At 37.6% G+C, this 7,415-nt stretch overlaps 1 long non-coding RNA gene across 1 annotated transcript; it reads left to right on the forward strand.

The window, feature by feature from the left end:
- The first annotated feature begins 1,070 nt into the window (after positions 1–1,070).
- On the forward strand, positions 1,071–1,922 carry LOC105916627. Its single transcript, XR_004932191.1, has 3 exons — positions 1,071–1,288; positions 1,399–1,481; positions 1,808–1,922. It is a non-coding gene; the product is annotated as an uncharacterized LOC105916627 (long non-coding RNA).
- Positions 1,923–7,415: the final 5,493 nt, after the last annotated feature.

Genomic DNA, 7,415 nt, shown 5'->3' on the forward strand with positions numbered 1-7,415 from the left:
CAGGTAAGGCAGGAACAGACAGAACGGGACGGCTCAGGTTTCTGGAGACAAGGGGGTCAAAAATCCAAACGCAAACCATACAGAAACTTGCTGGAGGAGACTCACCCATGCTCAACAAGACGACCTGGCACTGATGTCTGGTGTCAACAGTTTATATGGAGGAGGAAGCAGGTGAAACCGGTCAGAGATGATTGCAACAGGGGTGGAGTAAGGCAGGTGTGCAGAGTGGGTAATTAGACCAGACATCAGTGCAGAGGATCAAAACAAGAAATAAATCAAAAACCAAAGCTAAAAAGCTGACAGGACAAGTGGACAGAAACTACACCAAACTTACTAAGAAACAAAATCACTCTAAAGTAAAAACCTAAAACAGAAAATAAAGCTTAGACTAAAACAAATGACAAAACCGGATAAACTAACAGTAAATAAAAACCCAGACAGGACAAAAACTCAAAGCAAGCAGAGAACCTAAAGCAGGAGAGGAAAATGACTCCAAAATAAAACCGACACCAGAATATTACAGGTTTCATCTTTTCCAACCAATGCAACTCAGCATAGAGGCTAAATAGGTAGATCTACAAATCTTATGGGGCCTTCAACCAATGAATTAACTAAACCAAATTACTTCTAACTGAACAACAATTATTGATTTTCAATTAAAAGAAAGAAGGTTAAATATTGTGTCTGGTGCTGTTTGTTTCTCCAGAGACATAAAAGTCTAGTTTAAACCAGGTTTTATTCAAAGGATGAATACAGATCTGATGACCCTAACCCTCCCTGAGCAAACCACCTCACGTTTGGTCAGAATAATTTTGGACTATGCTGAGGCAAAAAGTTAAAGTTTTCATCAGATGGAGACGTTGCACATTTGAATCTTGACTTTTCACCATGAAATGCAACTTTCTCCACTTGGTGCCAACCACCATGGTTAGAGTGACACAACATGGATCCCTATCTTCTAACGTCTTGCTTACAGATGCAAAACATCAGTGACATAACTGAATGTAATATAAGTAAGGACTTTAGAGGGTAAATATTAAAAATAGACCACAAAAGTCAGCATATTTCATTGAGAGTCATGGAGATTATTTGGGAAAGGTTTGGATAAGAACAGCTCTTCCTGTCTCCTAACATCATTTCTGGATCTTCTCTGATGACTCCACCTCCATGGGAGGATCTAATCTGTCTGATATAAACCAAACTCACAGCGAAGAGCTTCAGACACTTCACCTTCATCCTTCATCATCATCAGCTCCAGTCAAACTCTCACCAGGACAGTTTTTCTCAGGTTAGTAAAGTAAATAAATCAGCTCCTCTGTGTTTTATAGACATGTAACCTCCAGCGGGTGATCACTTTCTGTCCTGGTCTCTGAGTTCTTCACCATCTTGTCGTTGCAGCCTGATGGCAGCGTGGAGGCAGAGATGGAAACCTCTGCAGCTCCTCATCATCTTCAGCCTCCTCTTCCTCACAAACCAGTTCGGTACGAGACTTTTTAATGTAACTTTCTAACAGATCAGTGATTCACCAGGACTAAAAGTAGCCAGCAGGAATCAGAGCATGCTGCAGTTTACTCTGATGCAGAGTTCACTTAAGGAAAAGCTCAAAATCTGCCAACATCTTTATTTTAAAGACACTAGAAACAAAGGAGAAGCTGTCAGTTTCACACATGGACCAAATGATTTTACTTTGCAGCTTCCAGCTGTTCTCTTCTTGGTGTTTCACGCAGTTTGTGTCTCTAAACAATATAAGCAGGATAAAAAGTCCTGGAGCTCTAAATTGAGACTTTAACCTGTTTGAACGTTTCAGAGGTGAGAGGAGATGTTGTGGAGAAGCTGAGCTGGGACATGGCTGCAGAGCTTCATACCAGAGGAACGTCTGAGATTCAGGAACTGCTGAAGATCTCCTCCAGCAGGTAGATGATTCAAAGTTATTTTCTATTATTCATCCAGTCCAATATAAGCTAAACTCTTAGAAATAATCTCTATCAGAGTTATTTCAGTCTGACCAGGAGTCATTATCAGTCACGTTCTGTAAATCCTCTGACCCAAAAGGAAAGCAGAACCACAACCAACGGGAAGAGAGTGTTATATAAAACGTACAAAAAGATAGTTTATTGAAACTACTAATTTTTAATAAAATAGATAGTTTCTTGCTCCATTGTTTATATTGCTCTTAATATTTTAACTGCTCCAGGTTATATTTTCTTCATGAATTAACATCTTTTCACCTTTTCCTACTTTGGCACCTTCTTCTGACTTTTGAATATTGAGCCGATGGGACAAGTGAATTTCTCCAACATGAGATCAATAAAGCCTATCTCTTATCTTATGTGCAGCTGTATATCAGATGAGATTCTTTTCACAATATATTTTATGTCATGTGCATTTTATGCTACGTTATATGTAATGCAGCTAGGGCATTTTCATTTGACATGTGCTTTATTACATGACTTTAGATCATTGTAGAACAAAATTAGTCTAATTTATCTTTAACATTCTCTCACTGCTAAACTAGCTGCTCTATTACAAGGACACTTCCGGCTGGAAATATCAAAATAAAAGCACTTCCTGTTCTAGTCATTCAGAAGTTTAATACTCATCAATGTACTTTTTACACTTTGTCTCATTAATTATGTTGGAATTTATGCCTTGTATTTAAATATATTTACTATTTGTATGTGAAAAAGGTTTAAAATGTGACTTTAGAAAATTATTTCCAGATATTATTTCAACTTCTTCAGCTGAGAGTGAGGAGAAAAGCGTCTAAACCAGATTTAGTGCAACAACCATAACCAAAAATTCAGCATTAATTTTATACAATTTTGCTTGGAGCATAAAAGCTTATTTTGTTACATGTATTTGTAATGGGGTAAATTTTACATTTAAATTTTCAATCAATTTTCAAAACAATTTAAAGCAAAATTTGGCTCCCGAATTTAATGTTAAATAATTAAATGTTAACTGTTGATAATGATTACAATATTGAAAGATAATTATTAAATGTTAATGTATAGGTTTAGGCCAGAAGGCAAACAGTACAGGTGAGGATTCCTGTCTCCAATGATGCAGAGTTAGAGGTGACCTGGTTGTTGGGGGTTTGTGTGAGAAAATGTTCAAAGGTTTGACTTGAAAACATCTCTGGCTAAAACCTTCTGACCACAGACCTGCAAACCTTTTGTTATTAAATGTTAAATGTATAAATGTGAGATCAAAGATAGTTTTATAGTTTTCCATTCTAAAAGGCAGATATTCTTTTATTAGTTGTAATAATTTAATAATGAATGAATTATATTTATTTATTTTGTTTTATATTTTCCTTCCAGTTTGATCAACAAACATCTCCTGCTGCAAAACCAGAAGGTAAAGTCAATCAATCAATCAATCAATCAATCAATCAATCAATCAATCAATCAATCAATCAATCAATCAATCAATCAATCATTCAGACTTACTGCGCCGCTCAATTTTCATACACAGATTGATTAAAAACAAAATGTTTCCTAAATTGCAAAAAGAGAGAAACAGGAAAATAAAGTGATGATCCCAAAATAAAATAAAAAATCACTAAAAACAGAAATTAAAACGTATATTAAATAACAGTCTGGGAAATCTGAATTAATTATTTAATTTACCATTTTAAAGTCACACCAGAGGAAGTTTAGTTCTCATAAGAGTTTTTAAATCTAATACTACAGATTCATTCTCAGAGTTGGAAGTTAAAAAAACACAATAATAAAATAAAAATAGTCACACGACAGTAAAACAAGTTGATTTTAGAAATGATATTAACATATAGATAACATTTATATAATAAATATGAAAATACTATAAAGACCAGTTTCTTAAAACATCCACAGCTTCAGTAAATCAGGTGAACATGTTCTGGTCCGGTTCTGTTCTCCGGTCCCGGTCAGCAATTCTCAGATGAATTCAGTTCAGCTCTGCTGTTAACGAGCAGCTCCGCTCATTATGTTTGTGTTTCTGCATCAAACTGAGTAAAAGATGACAAACATCTTCAATGTTCTTCAGATAAAACTCACTGCAGGTTTATTATGCAGCCTCAATTCACAACAAATGTCATTTCAAGGACTTTAGGAAATAAAATACATTGTAACCATTCAGCCTGTGATATATTTTAACCTGCTGTAATCCTAATTTACTCCAGTTTAGTTCAGTAAAACATAGAGGTGGTAAAAGGACGGCTTGTGATGGACTGTCCAGGGCGACTCCATCGCTGTGAATATTTCTGCTGTTTCTCCTGATGATATTTAGAAAGTGACGGGACCTAAAACCGAGCCCTGGACTGTCAGGATGAAGAAGTTTAAAAGCTCATAAAAACTTTTCTGTCTGAACCTCAGAAAATGATACCAGTAAAAATTAATGATCAACCAGAAACACCAGAAATGTTGATGATTTTTTTCTCTCTAAACACCCTTAAAAAGCAGAAGACTGTTAAAAGCCTGAAGGTCTAAAAATCATTTTAAAAATGTCTGGGAGAATATTTAATTGATTTCCTTTAATAGAAAGAAAGAAAATCTATGGAAGAAATTGGTGATTTGTTATAATTATTAATTTATTATACTGTAAATATCAAATATTGCTTATTTAAACATATCTTTATTAATCTTCTCTTTAATTTAAATTCATTTTTAGATTTAGTTTCTTTTGCACTTTGCAGCATTTTAATCAATTGTTAACCGAGTTCTGAATGTTTGATTTTCTGCAGACATTTTTAATTGTCTGGTGGTTCTGGTCCACAGACGGAATAAAATTCATAATTTTCTATAATTTGAAGGGTCCAGTTTTAATTAAATCTGAAATTAATGAAATTAAAATAATCCTAATGAATCTGATTTAAATAAATGAAATGCTAAACCAAATAGCTGAGAAGCATTATGGTTTATCACAGCTAGAACTAAACCAGAACTTCTTTGTGTTCTGACCCAAGCTTCTCTTCTATTTTCAGGATCTTGACGCCTTCTTGGTTGATTTCAACAAAGAGACGATGGAGGATTGGTGGCAAAGTGTTTCAGAGATCTCTGCCAGCGTTAGACAGAAAGTTCTGGTTCTGACAGGCAGCACCGACCCATCAGAGGGGAAAATGAGGCAGGAAAACAGCTTAGATCCTCAGAAACGTGTCCCAGTCAGCCTGAAGTTCCTAAACAATCAGTCCTGTGTGTCAGAGTTAGACGGTATCACTGAAGGAGAAATACTGGTCCAGAACCGACAATCTGGATCTGGGGGTTCTGGTTCCCCACCTGAAAATCTGACCCTGATACTAGAACCTGAAGCAGCAGCAGATTTCTCTCTCCATGGAAACACAACCCTGAATTCTGGAGGTCACCTCCCCAAAGCTGCTTTGGTCCATGGTCCAGAAGAACCGAACCAAGAGAATCCTCCAGTTTATAAGGTAACCAATGAGTCTGACCCGGTTTGCAGCTCCAGAACCACTCAGAGAGCAGATGAGCCCATCGTAGAGTTTGACCAGCAGCAGATCCTGATGTTAGAAGATGATGAGGTGGTGAGAAGAGCTGCAGCTTCTCTTTATGACAAACATCCAACAGTTAGTTCAGTTCAGCTTGTTGGTCCCCAGCAGAGGCTTCAACAGGTCAAAGGTCAAGCCCTGGTTCTGTCAGAACACAGCAGCCTGGTTCTGGTGGGCCATGGAGCCAGAGACCATTCAGGGGAGATGAGAGTATCAGGCTACAGCTACCAAGATGTGGCCAGGATCATCCAAAGCATCTCCAGGACCAGTGAGAAGATCCAGACTACTACAGTTCTGGCCTGTGACGCCGGATCGGACCGCCGGTTCAGAGAAGCTCTGCTGAAGAAGCTCCATGAAGCCGGCATTGAGACGGAGTTACACCTGTGGACCGCTGTGGTCCAGGTCACAGAGACAGGAGAGGTCATCAGTCAGGACGTCTCTGTAGGTGGAGCCCAGTGGAGATCTGAAGATCAGACCAAGAAGGTGGTTCTGACTGTTGGCAGGAAGGGAGAGATACGGAGGAAGGAGTCGGACCGCACCGGACGCCAGGTTCTAACCAATCACACCAGATTCTTAGGTGGTTCTAATGACGACCCAAAACTCTACAGAAAACATTGGCCAACAGGACCAGCAACCTTCATTGATCCAGACGTTTATAAGAAAGTTGATCAAAACAACATTAAACAAGTAGAACAGGATTTCAGGATACTTGAAAGTCTGACTTGGGCACTATTTCATCAGGAACAACCAGAACCACGGAAATTTAGTGACCACGAACTAAGCAATCAAGACCTAGAAAACTATTTAATAGGAGTAAGAGATGAAAAAGGGATAATTAAATGGATAAAAGAACCAATCGATAATTCATTTAAAAAAAACGTTTTAAAAAATTGTCATGTGATTGAATACGGAAGAGACATCAGAAACATCATTCGTCACTATGGCAAGAATGGAGAAGATAAAGATTCATTCCTTCTGATCAATGAATGGATCTTCCAGGTTAAATTTAATGATCTGTATGTTTACCCAGTTGGAAAAAGGTTTAAAAATGGAGAAGACAAAAAAAACTTACAGGAATTCATAATGAACCTGATTAATGAACAACACCAACAAAATAATGAAATGTATCCCGAAATTACAAGGAATATTCAGGAGACTGAGAGAGAGATGTTTGTCAGTAATTTGAAAAACATTTTTCGGGGTGAAGATGTCTACTTAGAAATGAAACCTGCTCTGTTTACAACCTGGTATTTCACAGCTTCAGTTATCGCTGAATCTGCCAGAAATTTTCGTACTTTCCCTCTGACCCTCATGGCTCTGAGTATGAATGATAATAGATTCTGGTTTGATAAACAGTTCATTACCATGGCTGATGGAGGAAGCTGGATCAACAAACCTCTGCGAGGATTCAGCGGCGCTGTGATTGAGAAAGAAGAAAAGAAAAAAGAAAAGAAAGAAGAAAAGAAAGAAACGGATGCCTCTCAGGAATCCAAACTTGTTAGACTTCTCCAAAGAGAGAATCGTGTGTTTACAAATTGGAAAGATGGTGTAGGCCTACTGGAAAATATTTTTGAAATTGCCACTGATTATTGTGTGTTTGAGAAGTGCGGTTTTATAGCAGATTTCTCTGCATTCAAGAACGACGCAAAGTTTCAAAAAGTTTCAATCCCTGTTGAAGACGCTTCTACCAGCAAAAACAAGGGGGGTTAAGTTGGGCCAGGATCATCTTTACTTTCCAACAACGCTTCCATAACTCAAAGCAACATGCTTTGGGTCTGTTGTTTTCTGCTGTTGGATTTTTCTATTATGAAATAAAAGCTTTGATTCATTCAGAATGGTCTGTGTTGTGATGTTGGACCTTCAGGAATCTCTGTGCACATCTAGTTAGTTGCAGACGGCCTTCATCAGTAGACTGAAGGATGGAGGTCCT

Source organism: Fundulus heteroclitus, chromosome 12, assembly GCF_011125445.2.
Source record: "Fundulus heteroclitus isolate FHET01 chromosome 12, MU-UCD_Fhet_4.1, whole genome shotgun sequence".
In the NCBI taxonomy this organism is placed as follows: domain Eukaryota; kingdom Metazoa; phylum Chordata; class Actinopteri; order Cyprinodontiformes; family Fundulidae; genus Fundulus; species Fundulus heteroclitus.